At 45.3% G+C, this 14,158-nt stretch overlaps 1 long non-coding RNA gene across 1 annotated transcript in view; it reads left to right on the forward strand.

The window, feature by feature from the left end:
- Window positions 1-6,906, forward strand: part of LOC138762811 (uncharacterized) — a 56,677-nt gene extending 49,771 nt beyond the window's left edge. The window contains exon 3 of the long non-coding RNA XR_011357165.1: window positions 6,746-6,906. This is a non-coding gene — a long non-coding RNA (uncharacterized lncRNA). The remainder of the gene's footprint in view (window positions 1-6,745) is intronic.
- Window positions 6,907-14,158: the final 7,252 nt, after the last annotated feature.

Here is a 14,158-nt window from a genome sequence, read left to right on the forward strand (position 1 = left end):
TGGCAATCGTTTAAGGATAGCTTGGAGCAAGTGCAGAAAATGTACATCCCAGTTTGTACAAAGAATAAATTGAGGAGGGTAGCGCATCTGTGGCTAACAAGGGAGATCCGAGAGAGTGTCAAATCCAAAGAAGGAGCTTACAAATTAGCCAAAAAGAATAATATCCCTGATGATTGGGAGAAATTCAGAGTTCTGCAGAGGAGGACAAAAGGATCAAGGAAAGGTAAAAGGGATTATGAGAGGAAGCTGGCAGGGAACATAAAAAATGACTGTAAAAGCTTTTATAGATACATTAAGAGAAAGAGGTTAGTTAAGACAAATGTGGGTCCGTTGCGGACAGAAACAGGTGAGTTGATCATGGAGAACAAGGGTATGGCAGTCTGTATGAATGACTATTTTAGTTCTGTCTTCACCAAGAAAGACATAACTAATCTACAGGAAATTATTGAGGATCGGGGATCTATTGTGATGGAGGGCCTAAAGGAAACAATTGTAAGTCGAGGTTTTATTAGTTAAGTTGCAGGGATTAAAGGCGGATAAATCCCCGGGGCCGGATAGTCTGCATCCGAGAGTGCTGAAGGAAGTAGCCCAGGAAATAGTGGATACGTTGGTGATAATGTTTCAAACCTCTTTGGATACTGGATTAGTTCCTAAGGATTGGAGGGTGGCTAACGTAACCTCACTCTTTAAGAAGGGAGGGAGAGAAAAATCGGGAAACTACAGACCAGCTAGCCTGACATCAGTAGTAGGGAAGGTGCTAGAATCGGTTATTAAAGATGCAATTGCAGTACATTTGGAAAGTAGTGATTTCATCGCACAAAGTCAGCATGGTTTTGTGAAAGGGAAATCATGTCTGACGAATCTAATAGAGTTTTTTGAGGATGTAACCAGTAGAGTGGATAGGGGAGAACCAGTGGATGTGGTATATCTGGACTTTAGTAAGGCGTTTGATAAGGTTCCGCTCAAAAGACTAGTGTATAAACATAAAGAGCATGGTATAGGAGGACTGGTATTAAGGTGGATAGAGAATTGGTTGAGGGACAGGAAGCAAAGAGTAGGAATAAATGGGTTCTTTTCAGAATGGCAGCCAGTGACTAGTGGAGTACCGCAGGGCTCAGTGCTGGGGCCGCAGTTGTTTACGATGTATATCAATGACTTAGATGTGGGAATAGATAGCAGTATCTCAAAATTTGCAGAGTATACGAAGTTGGATGGCAGGGTTAGCTGTGTGGAGGATGTTAGGAGAGTGCAGGGTGATTTGGACAAGTTAGGCGAGTGGGCCAGGATGTGGCAGATGCAGTATAATGTGGATAAATTCGAGGTTATCCACTTTGGAGGTAAAAACAGGAAAAAGGATTATTATTTAAATGGTATCTGTTTAGGAAAAGGGGAGATGCAGCGAGACTTGGGTGTTGCTGTGCATCAGTCATTGAAAGTGGGCATGCAGGTGCAGCAGGCGGTGAGGAGGGCGAATGGTCTGTTGGCATTCATAGTGAGAGGATTTGAGTACAGGAGTATGGAGATCCTGCTGCAGCTGTACAGGGCCTTAGTGAGACCACACCTGGAGTACTGCGTGCAGTTTTAGTCACCTTATCTGAGGAAGGATATCCTTGCCTTGGAGGGGGCGCAGAGAAGATTCACTAGGCTGATACCGGGGATGGAGGGACTCGCATATGAAGAAAGGTCGGATAGACTAGGCTTGTATTCTCTGGAATTTAGAAGATTGAGGGGGGATCTTATAGAAACATAAAATTCTTAAGGGTTTAGACAGACTAGACGCAGGAAAGTTGTTTCCAATGCTAGGAAAAACCAGAACCAGGGGTCATAATTTAAGGATAATGGGGAATTATTTTTAGGACTGAGATGAGGAAAAATTTCTTCTCTCAGAGAGTGATAAATGTGTGGAATTCTTTGCCACAGGAAGTAGTTGAGGCCGGTTTCCTATCAATGTTTAAGTGTAGGTTAGATTTGGCTCTTAAGTTAGGTTAGATTAGGGGGTATGGGGAGAAGGCAGGAACCGACTACTGATCAGCTATGATCATAATGAATGGCAGTGTAGCCTTGAAGGGCCAAATGGCCTACTCCTACACCTATTTTCTATGTTTCTATAGGTGAGGTACAGGTGCCACAAGATTCACACCGCCAGGTTCAGGAACAGCTGCTACCCCTCCACCATCAGACCCCTCAACAACAAACTCAATCAGGGACTCATTTAAGGACTCTTTTGTACTTTATTGATTTTTTTCCTCCCTGTACTGCCCAGTTAATTTACTTACATGTTTTAATTTATTTTCATGTACTTTGTGTACAGTTATTTTTTGCACTGCCAATAAGTGGCAATTCTGCCTCGCCTGCAGGAAATCGACAATATATCTGAAATCTGAATCCAATAGCTGCATTTGTGCTGCTTCATGTAACCACATTGAACCAGAGAACTCCAAAACATCTTTATTTACATCTTCACATGACCCATCATTAATACTTTCATACTCTCTCCATCTCCAGGAAAAGGCTAGTGACAAATATCCATTACAAGCCCATGCACTCCTGCACCCTGATGAATTATACTTCCTCACAATCTCCCTCCTGCATGGACTCCACTACATTCTCTCAGTTCCTCCATCTTTTATTTACTCCAATGAAAAGACTTTCCACACAGATACCTCTGAAATTATTTCTTCTTTTGACATGCTTTCCACTCTAACATGCTTCTGAGACAACTGCATCTCACCTCTTTCCCCTACCTCTGTTCTCGCCTCTCATCCTCTGGACAGAGCAAGAACAGAGATCCTCTGATTCTCATCCTGCATCCCACCATCCTCCACAGTCAATGGTTTATCTTTCCTCATTTCCAAAAATTTCAAGCAGGTTCCACCAACAACTACATATTCATTTCTCTTTCTCTTTTAGCATTGTAAAAGGTCTGCTCCCTTTGAGAATCCCTGCTGGACTCTTTAATTCACACCAATGACTTAGAAACATAGAACAGATACAGCCCTTTGGTCTATCTAGACAATGCTGAATTATTTATTCCACCTAGTCCCTACACACGGACCTTACTGCATCCATCCATCTACCTATCCAATCTTCTCTTAAATGGTAAAATTGAACCCACATCCACCACTTCCACTGGTAGCTTGTTCCATACTCTCACCATTCTTTGCATGAAGAAGTCCCCCCCCACCCCCAATGTTGCCTTTCACTATTAACCCATGTTCTCTACTTATTGTCTCACCTAACCTTAGTGGGAAAAGCCTGCTTGCATTTACCCTTTCCGTACCCCTTGCAATTTTAAATGCCTCTATCAAATCGCCTGTCATTCTCTGATACTCCAGGGAATAAAGTCCTAACCTATTTCACCTTTCTCTATAACTCAGGTTTTCAAGTCCCTTGTATCCTTGTAAATTTTCTGTGTTCTTCCGATCCACATGTAGCAACTTTCTTCTCGTGTCTCTCTCGTCTCACTCTCCAGGCACCCATACAAGGTGAAAGAGTGATTCATGTACATTTCTCCTCATCTAGTGTACCATGTTGGGTGTTCACAATGCAGTCCCACCCCAGTGAGGGAACAAACTTAGGTGGTCACTTTGTGGAGGACCTGTCTTCAATCTGTGGGGGCAGCTCTAAGCTTCTCATTGCTGGCACATTAAATTGCCAACCTACCCATGCTCTGACCTATCTATCTGTGGTCCTCATGCACTGTAATACTGAGACCCAACACAAGTTTGAGAAGCAGCAGTCTTTTGAACTCAATACCGAATTTTGCCATATAAAACTAGCTGGGATGACTCAAGTGGGTTGATCCAGAGATATGGTTGATGTTTGGTGCCAAGACCCGACATCAGGGCAGGTGGGTTTTACAATTTTTAAACCTTAGACATGCAGCACGGTAACAGGCCCATCCAATTGTACCCAATTGGCCTTCAACCCCAATACTTTTTCTTTGAAGGGTGGGAGGAAAATGGATCACCCCGTGAAAACCCACACAGATTTAGGGAGAACATAGGAACTCCTTACAGACAGTGCCGGATTCCACATATCTAAGGTAACCATATAACCATATAACAGTTTATGGCATGGAAACAGGCCATCTTGGCCCTTCAAGTCCACGCCAGTTCACTCAAACAATTCCTCTAGATCTCCCTGCCTATTCTCTGCCTATAACCCTCCAACCCCCTCCTATCCATGTATAAATCCAGTCTCCTCTTAGATGATAGAATTGATTCTGCCTCAACTATTTCTTCCAGAAGATTATTCTATTCAGCCACCACTCTCTGAGTGAAGAAGCATCCTCTAATGTTTCCCCTAAACTTTTGCCCCCTTTCCCTCAACTTGTGTCCTCTTGTTTCAACCTCCCCTGCTCTCAGGGGCAAGAGTCTACTTGTGTGAACCAGATTGCAAAATATCGGGTATTCTCTACGATTGATCTGAAGTCGGCGTATCACCAACACCTGATCCGCCCAGAGGACCGCCAGTATATGGCGTTCGAGGTGGATGGCCACTTCTACCACTTCCTCTGGGTCCCTTTCAGTGTCACAAATGGGGACTCCGTCTACCAGCAGGAGATGACCAGATGGTAGACCACTACAATTTGCAGGCCACTTTTCCATACCTAGATGACGTTACTATCTGCAGCCATGACCTGCAAGATCATGATGCGAACCTCCGCAAGTTCCTCCGGGCAGCAAAATGCATGAACCTTACTTATAATGAGGTTAAGTATGTGTTCAGGATAGCACAGCTAGCCATACTTGGCTGCATAGTTGAGAATGGTGCCATTGGCCCCGAGCCTAACCACATGTGTCCACTGATGGAGCTACCCCTCCCACATACCCTCAAAGATCTGATGAGATGCCTCAGGTTATTCTCATACTATGCTCAATGGTTCCCAACCGTCCGCGAAGCCAAGCCAAAGAACCAAATCTATCATAAGAGGATGCAGACTTCTGGAGGTATGTCAGGGTTGGGGGGGCCAGGTGGCGAGTGAAATGGGGGAAGGACCAGAATATTCAATTTTCGAAGAGTAGCTATGAAGTATTGACCTGCACGTTTCACAAATATTTCTACGACTGATTCCACCTACATTGAATTCGTCCCTCGTTATTGAATGAAGATCTACCGGGCCCAATGCCTGAAGAGGGCGCACAAAATCAGTGAACCGGTGCGGACTCGACAGGCCAACGTGGGCCTGTTTCCGCTCCGTAAATGGTTATATGGTTATATGTGGACAAGATTCGCCCATTGGTCAAAGCTACCATGTTTCCCCTGTCAGCAGAAGCCCAAGCTGCCTTCAACAATATCAAAGATGACATCGCCAAGGCAAACATGCATGCCATAGTCGAGTCCACACCTTTCCAAGTGGAGAGTGATGAATCTGACTTTGCCTTGTCTGCCATACTCAATCAACTGGGCAGACCAGTTGCCTTTTTCTCATGACCCCTCCAAGGCCCTGAAATTCGCCAATCCTCCATCGAGAAGGAGACCCAGGCCATTGAGGAGGCAGTATGCCACTAGAGGCACTATCTCGCAGGAAAATGGTTCACCCTTCTCACAGATCAGTGAGTGGTCAAATTCATGTTTAATAATAAGCAAAAGGGCAAAATCGGAATGATAAGATCCTCAGGTGGAGAATCGAACTGTCCACTTACAATTATGACATTCTCTACCGGCCCAGAAAACTTAATGAGCCCTAGGACGCTCTTTCCCGAGGAACTTGTGCTAGTATTCAAATGGACAGACTGCAGGCTCTCCACAATAACCGTTGGCACCCTGGAGTTACTCAGTTTTTCTATTTCATCAAATTTCAGAATTTACCACACTCAGTCCGGACAATGACTAAAAACTGTCAGGTCTGTGCTGAATGCCAACCCCAGTTCTACCGGCCGGACAAAGTGCATCTGATCAAGGCTACCCGCCCCTTTGAGCACCTCAGCATTGATTTCAAGGGACCCCTCCCCTCCTCCAACCAGAATGTTTACCATCATCAATGAATATTCCCTTTTCCCCTTTGCCATACCTTGCTCAGATATGACCATGGCCAGAGTTATCAAGGGCGTCTAGAATAACTTCACTCTCTTTGGGTACCTTGGCCTCATCCACAGTGACTGTGGTACATCATATATGAGTGATGAGTTACGGCAGTACCTACTGTCCAGGTGTATCACCACGAGCAGGACCACCAGGTATAATCCAAGAGGTAACGGGCAAGTAGAAAGGGAGAATGCCACAGTATGGTATTGAGGTCATGTTATCTCCCTGTCTCCCAATAAGTCCTCCCAGATGCACCTCACTTCGTCTGATCACATTTATGTACGGCCACCAACAACACTCCTCACAAACAGCTTTTGTTTTCCCTAGGAAGTCTGCATCAGGGACTCTGCTGCCTACCTGGCTTATGTCCCCAGGACCTGTCCTGCTACAAAAGCAAGTCAGGCAATCTAAGACTGACCCACTGGTCAACATGGTCCTCCTTCTCCACGCGAACCCCCAGTATGCCTACATTGCTTTCCCTGATGGACGCGAAGACACAGTCTCGAACTGGCACCTTGATCTATCAGGGGTCTCCCCGACCACCATTGACTTCCAAGAGACAACCACTCCCACTTCAATTTTAGGGGTCCTGGAGCTTGCAGCTGAACATCCCCAACCATTGCCACGTTGTTCGCCGCAGACCTCCTGATAGACTTAACCTGTAAAATGTATATATGCATAGTTGTTTCATCTTCTCTTTTTTCTTACCCCGCAGGACTCTTCTCAAAAAGAATGTGCTAAACCACTGTTGTGCCACGATTGGCTGCTGCCAGCTGGACACGGCTCACGAGACTGATCCTACCCATAGCCCCTTGCATGTTTCCCTTTCTCTTTGCTTTGATCAATCAATGAGGTTGATGTCTTTAGTTAATAAAAGCCTGATTGTTTCACAACTTCAGTCTTTTACAATAATTGATGATAAATCAGATAGAGAGGGGAAGAGACAGAGGGGAGAGAGAGTGGTGAGAGACAGAAGAGAGGAGCTAGAGAGAGGGGGAGAGAGAGAAAGGGGAGAGAGAAGGCAGCGAGGGAGAGAAAGAGAGAGAAAGTAGAGAGAGGGGGAAGGGAGTGGAGGAGGGTGAGTGAGAGAAGATAGGGGGTGAAGGAGGGAAGGAGAGAGGGAGAGAGAGGGGAAGAGAGAGAGAGAGGGAGAGAGAAGGGGAAGAGAGTGGTAGAGAAAGGGGAGGGTGAAAGAGGGGAGAAAGTGGGTGATATAAGAGGGGAAAGAGGGGAGGGAGAGAGAAGGTGTGAGTTAAGAGATGGAGGGGAAGGGAGTGGAGGAGCATGAGAGTGAGGGAGGAGATGGAGGAGAGAGAAAAGGGAGAGAGTAAGAGAGAAAGGGTAGAGAGAAGGAGAAGGGAGGGAAAGGAGGAGAAAGAGAGGTGGAGAGGGGAAGAAAGGGGGAGAAGAGAGAGGGGGATGGAAGGAGGGAAAGAGAGGGGAGAGAAAGGGGGAGGGAAGGGTGTGCTACCAATCAACCACAATCAGACAGAGAATAGTGATTAATAGGCTTTAATCACCTTAAAGTGTCAGCACTGCTTGCATGTTGCTAGCCCAGTTCCAAGGCAGGTACTGAGGGAGGGGTTTGGGCTTAACAGCCCTTATGGGGATGTCTGGGAGGGAGTAGTCACAGGGGCGGGCTAGCTACCACCACAAGGGGTTAAGAGAGGGGGATAGATAGTGGGCAGAGGGAGGGAGAGAGAGAGAGAGGGGAGAAGTGGTGCAAGAGAGGGTGAGATGGCAGAGACTATAGGGAGAGAGAGGGGGTGATGAAGAAAGGTGCAAAAGGGGGAAGGGAGAGAGAGGTAGGGGAGGGGGAGAGGCAAGAGAGGGGGAGAGAGATGAGTGAGAGAGAAGGGAGCAAGAAACAGTGATAGAGAAAGGGGGAAAGGGATAGAAAAAGGGGGAAGGGATAGAGAAAGGGGGAAGAGGAAGAGAAGGAAAGGGGAGGGGATTGAGAGAGAGGGGGAGAGAGAGGGAGAGAAAGAATGAGCGAGAGAGAGAAAATTGTTCAGGGTTTTTCATAAAAATTCAGATCTTACAACCTTGGCAGCGGAAAGCAAGACCACCACTGTGAAGGAATTAAAGTTAGAAATAAACAAAAGTGTAGTGTTGGAGGACCACAGGGATCCTGTTGTTTCTATGACTGAAATAGATGGGTATTTAAGAGGGGTCTATGGGATTTTGTTGGAGAAGAAAAGGCTTTGGAAAATAAAGGGGATTATAAAACAGAAGCTTTTTCAGAAAGAAGAAGCCTCCAACAAGATTTTCTTAGCTTTATCCAGGGAAAATAATGGAACACTGTCAGGAGAGGGTTTTATTTATCAAGAGGAAATAAAGGGGCTGCAGCAGGAATATGTTGGGAAATGGTACAAAGGTGCAACTCGGCACTATTAGTGATGGAATGGGCAAATGGGAAATGGCTAGACGGTGTCAAACACAGCAGCATGTTTGTGAGAGGTTCAGCTCAGTTTCATTCCTGGGATGGGAAAGGGAGCCAAGGAGGTGAGTTAGTGAGTTAGCTGTGACTTCAATCTTCCCCATGTTTGGTCGAAGGAGGTTTCTGCAAATTCACTTTTGGAAATCAGCTCCATGATGCGGTGAAGCCAATTCAGTGGATTTCTCCAGTGTGGCGTGAGAGCAAGCGAGCTGAGTGTAATCATAAGGCATATGTAAAACCTAAAACTTCATGTTGATGTGATATCACCGAGGTAATCTGATGCTGTTTCAAGATTCAACATTCCTTTATTGTCATGTAATAAAACAGAAGGTGTGATATGACACAAAATTTCCTTTGTAAGGCAGTCAAAGATTCACCATTAACACAAATTGCCTGGTGTCCCTTACAGGTAGGGAAAAAGAAGGAAAAGAGAGCCTTCCCAGTCACTGAGTATCCGTTGATTCACCCCCGGCGCCCACGCAGCCTCACAGACTTCAGCCCAAACCATCAGCATCCCAAACTCCAGATCCAAACCTTTGACACTATCAAGAAGTCTTCAGAGCCCTCTGGTCCTTCTTGCATCCTGGTTTTGATACCTGGTACCCCTTCAGCCAGTCTTGAGCCAATCTCCAGTTAATTCCCCAGTTCTATAAAGGTAGCTGTTACAAATAAACCTCTCCAATTTCAATTGATCTCAAACATTAATTAATTAATGTATTTATTTTATATGTAATAACCTGTCTGTCCTCGGGAGCTAAGCAGGTGCAGGCCTGGTCAGTACTTGGAGGGGAGACCGGCTAGGAACACCAGGTGCTGTAGGTTTCTGGGAGGGGCCTTGGACAAAATGGCAACTCTCTGACTGTCTTATGATAGAAAAAAGTTGAAGAATTTCATGCATGTTACATTCTAAATGTAGTATTACAACACAATAATGGAACCTTTACATTTAACTTGTAGCAATGTTTGCACCTGTAAAACTTCTACAAAACAACAAATTTTGTGACATCTTTCTAACAGTAAATTCTAATTCTGATTCTTAATTAATGTTACAAGTCTGAACTTTCTTTCCAATCTATTATTCATTTGGTGTTGGTTATTTGTGTGCTGCGCTGTTGGTCAGAATCAGACATACACAAGGTAAAGACTGTCTTTCTTTCTTTGGCTTGGCTTCGCGGACGAAGAATTATGGAGGGGGTAGAAAGTCCACGTCAGCTGCAGGCTCGTTTGTGGCTGACAAGTCCGATGCGGGACAGGCAGACACGGTTGCAGCGGCTGCAGGGGAAAATTGGTTGGTTGGGGTTGGGTGTTGGGTTTTTCCTCCTTTGCCTTTTGTCAGTGAGGTGGACTCTGCGGTCTTCTTCAAAGGAGGTTGCTGCCCGCCAAACTGTGAGGCGCCAAGATGCACGGTTTGAGGCGATATCAGCCCACTGGCGGTGGTCAATGTGGCAGGCACCAAGAGATTTCTTTAGGCAGTCCTTGTACCTTTTCTTTGGTGCACCTCTGTCACGGTGGCCAGTGGAGAGCTCGCCATATAACACGATCTTGGGAAGGCGATGGTCCTCCATTCTGGAGACGTGACCCACCCAGCGCAGCTGGATCTTCAGCAGCGTGGACTCGATGCTGTCGACCTCTGCCATCTCGAGTACTTCGACGTTAGGGATGAAAGCGCTCCAATGGATGTTGAGGATGGAGCGGAGACAACGCTGGTGGAAGCGTTCTAGGAGACGTAGGTGATGCCGGTAGAGGACCCATGATTCGGAGCCGAACAGGAGTGTGGGTATGACAACGGCTCTGTATACGCTTATCTTTGTGAGGTTTTTCAGTTGGTTGTTTTTCCAGACTCTTTTGTGTAGTCTTCCAAAGGCGCTATTTGCCTTGGCGAGTCTGTTGTCTACAGGCTTTAATCCACAAAGACTTCCACAGAGTCAGGCTGGCTGTGGCTGCTGCAACTCTGAGTGAGGCCACTGGAAGCCTGTGCAGGCTTATATCCCGGAGGGACCGTTTGACAGCTGGCCAGGTGTTGTCCTGTCCCCTTACACTCCTGCAGGTAGAGAGGTTGCCCCCTGCAGTAGGCCGGTGGTACACTCCTGCAGGTACAGAGGTTACCCCCTGCAGTAAGCTGGTGGTACACTCCTGCAGGTACAGAGATTGCCCCCTGCAGTAGGTCGGTGGTACACTCCTGCAGGTAGAGAGGTTGCCCCCTGCAGTAGGCCGGTGGTGGTACAATCCTGCAGATAGAGAGGTTGCCCCCTGCAGTAGGCCGATGGTGGTACACTCCTGCAGGTAGAGAGGTTGCCCCCTGCAGTATGCCGGTGGTGGTACACTCCTGCAGGTAGAGAGGTTGCCCCCTGCAGTAGGCCGGTGGTGGTACACTCCTGCAGGTAGAGAGGTTGCCCCCTGCAGTAGACCGGTGGTGGTACACTCCTGAAGGTACAGAGGATGCCCCCTGCAGTAGGCCGGTGGTGGTACACTCCTGCAGGTAGAGAGGTTGCCCCCTGCAGTAGACCGGTGGTGGTACACTCCTGAAGGTACAGAGGATGCCCCCTGCAGTAGGCCGGTGGTGGTACACTCCTGCAGGTAGAGAGGTTGCCCCCTGCAGTAGGCCGGTAGTGTACCACCTCAATTTGTGTCCACTATTATTTCTGAATAATGCTCAAGAATGTCTGTTTCTGATTTTGAGATTAGAGAATAATTATTCACAATAACAAGTGTCTGCCTTCTTTCTTCCAGATCTGTTATTCAGCCAGTTAGCTCCTGATTACTGGTTAACCATCAAACTGGCTGATGCAAGACAGCCCATGGAACCAGATCTGGGAACCATTCACTCCCAGGGACATAACGAGGAGTAACGCTGCAATTTTAATGCAGTAATTAGATATGCCTTTTGTTGTAAATAATTCTCAGGATGCTTTTCTCATTTTTGTTAGGAGCATGTATAATGCAATTAGTTGCTTCCAACCGGACAGCCAGCCATTGGCACCAGCTGCTAAAATGAGGATTATTAATTTGATAACCATTTTTTCTTTCGATCCAAAAGTAAGTGTAAAGTTAGATTTATAAGCTACTGTGGCCAAGAGCCAATGCGAAAGAATTTAAACTTGCTGACCAAATGAATGCATACAATGTCTGCAACAGATACCAAGATAACCTTGTGAGAGTTGCAATACCAAAGAAAACAAAAAAAAATATAATTCAACAGGGAGCGGGAAGTTATTGTCATTCTGGAAGAGCCAGCAAACTTCAACAGAAGATAGAGCAGTTCAACCCAATGTCTCAGAGTTTGAGAGGGCAGCAAGGGCAGATACTAAAAGAGAAAGAGACAATGTTAACTTCTACAATTATGTTATTTTACCAGTTTTAAATGCCACGAACTTCAGAAACTGTTTTGCAAGTCAATATCTTCCATCCAGGTGCGATAACAGTGCACTAATCAGTCATGGCATTTACCATCACTGCATCTGTAGCTTTTGATGATCTGATAGAGTGACTCAGTCATTGTGTTCATTTAATAGCAGCCTGAGATGTTAAGATTTCATTCTGAGACTGTGTGGTGTGGTGCAGTGTGAACAAACAGGCACAAACAACAAAAGCCTGTACTACAGGCTTTAATTTGTTTAAAACTTGCACACCGGGTTCTGTATCCTTAATGGTTTTGTGAGTTCTGCTCCTGCAAGCGGGCAGCGTAATTCTTTATGTGGGGCCGGTGATGGCAGGGAGCCAGTCTCCCAGGTTACCTCCCTGCAGGTACAATGGGTTTCCCCCTGCGGTAGGCAGTGCAGGAGTGCAGACAATCACAGACAGTCCAGTGGTAGTATTACCACAGACTGGAAATACCTTCTTAAATGTTTCTTCCTTTCAGGTCTGTAAAGACATGATCCAATGTGTTCCAGTATAGAGATGTGCTTATTAACATCGAGATTTATCATCAAAAAGCAATGAAAGATGTCAAGCCAGAGCAACTCAGCCATGCTTGTATTAACGCCCTCATGAAATGAAACCGGAAGCCCATGAGGGTGCTCCTTTTAAGTTAAATTTTCAAATTAATTTGCAAGTTAGGCCCAAGTTAAATGCTACATTGGCATAATGTTATCTGTTGTGATTTTCTGTGAACTTTTTTTCTTGTCAATCCAGAAAACTTTTTGTGAGCTTCCTGTATGGCATGCAAAATTATAATTTCCATTGGAACTTATACACACCTGCTGGTGTGAGTCTTGTGGCACCTGCACCTCTTTCCTGATGGTAGCAGCGAGAAGAGTGTGTGTGCTGGGTGGTGTGGATCCTTGAAGATTCCTGCTGCTCTCTGATAGCAGCGTTCCTTGTAGATGTTCTCAATGGTGGGGAGGGTTTTGCCTGTTATATCCAGGGCTGTGTTCACTACCTCTGGCAGGGCTTTATGCTCAGGGTTATTGCTGTCCCCATACCAGACTGACAATAAAGTTAAAAGTTCAAATTTCAGATTTATTGTCAGTGTACATATATGACATCACATTTTGAGATTCTTTTTTCCTGAAGGCCAGGTAAAATTTCCATCTGCACTCAGTTAAAATGCTTTTGAAGGCGGTAAGTGTGATAGAATATAGATATGTTTTTGGGAGATAAATTGGGAAAGGTTTGTTAATGTAGGTCACATACAAACACTTTAAAACAGATTTTATTTGAAATACTGGAGCTCTGCTAATGCTAGACATGTCGGCTCTCAGAGCCTTTGCAAAAGCTTTGGAGAGTGCCCAAGAGACTTTACTAATGGATTGTTGTTTACAAAAAGGCAACAGATGAAAGAACTTGTTGGAGCCACATATTGTCTGGAAGGAAACTTGCTGTTTTAAGAGGGTCATGTGGTTTGGCAAGCACAATGAGTCAAATAGGCTTTCTCAGAGAGAGAGAGACACACACAGAGATCAGTTCTACAGTGTTACAGAAATTAGCAGCAGCTGAGACTGGAACAGGACAAGTTGACAAGCTTGTGGAAAACCCCATTTGGAAGACAGCTTGTGAGTTCTCGGTTCGGCCTGGTCAAAGCCCTTGTGGTTCATGCAAGAGGAGAGGACTGGCTGTCTTATTTCAAGTGAAACATTAAAGAGAAACAAAAAGGAACACTGTGGTGACCTGAAAGAAAGAGGTTATCATCTGGAGAATCCTGAAGGGGCAAATCTCGTCAGCAAGACACTGAAGTGGATGCTTAAAAAGGAATCAGTTGTGGGTGTCCTGGAACAACAAATCCCTCTCTGAAAACCAACAAGAACCTTCCTGAGCACTAACCATTTACCTTTCAAGCACCAAAGCCTGATGAACTTTATAAATGTTAAATTCTGTGCACCGTATAAGAATTGCCTGCAACCAGTGAACTTGGAGAAATGAGAATGAGATTGGACTGTGGACCAAAGAACTTTTCTGAACTTACACACAGATTGCATACATGTGTGCTTAGAATTAGAAGGGGATTAAGTTAGGTTATTTAAGTCAATAATGATAAGTTAAAGTGTGATTCTGTTTTCATGTTTAAAGACAATAAAAAGCAACTTTTGTTTAAGTAACCATTTGTCTTGATGAATATCTATTGCTGGTGGGTTTTGGGGTCCTCTGAGCTCATAACAACACGTAAATAAATAAAGAAATATAAACAAACTGGGCAATACAAAGAAATAAAATCAATAAACTGCAAAAGTAAGAGTCCTTAAATAAGTCCCT

Source organism: Narcine bancroftii, chromosome 5 (assembly GCF_036971445.1).
Source record: "Narcine bancroftii isolate sNarBan1 chromosome 5, sNarBan1.hap1, whole genome shotgun sequence".
NCBI classification, from domain to species: Eukaryota; Metazoa; Chordata; class Chondrichthyes; order Torpediniformes; family Narcinidae; genus Narcine; species Narcine bancroftii.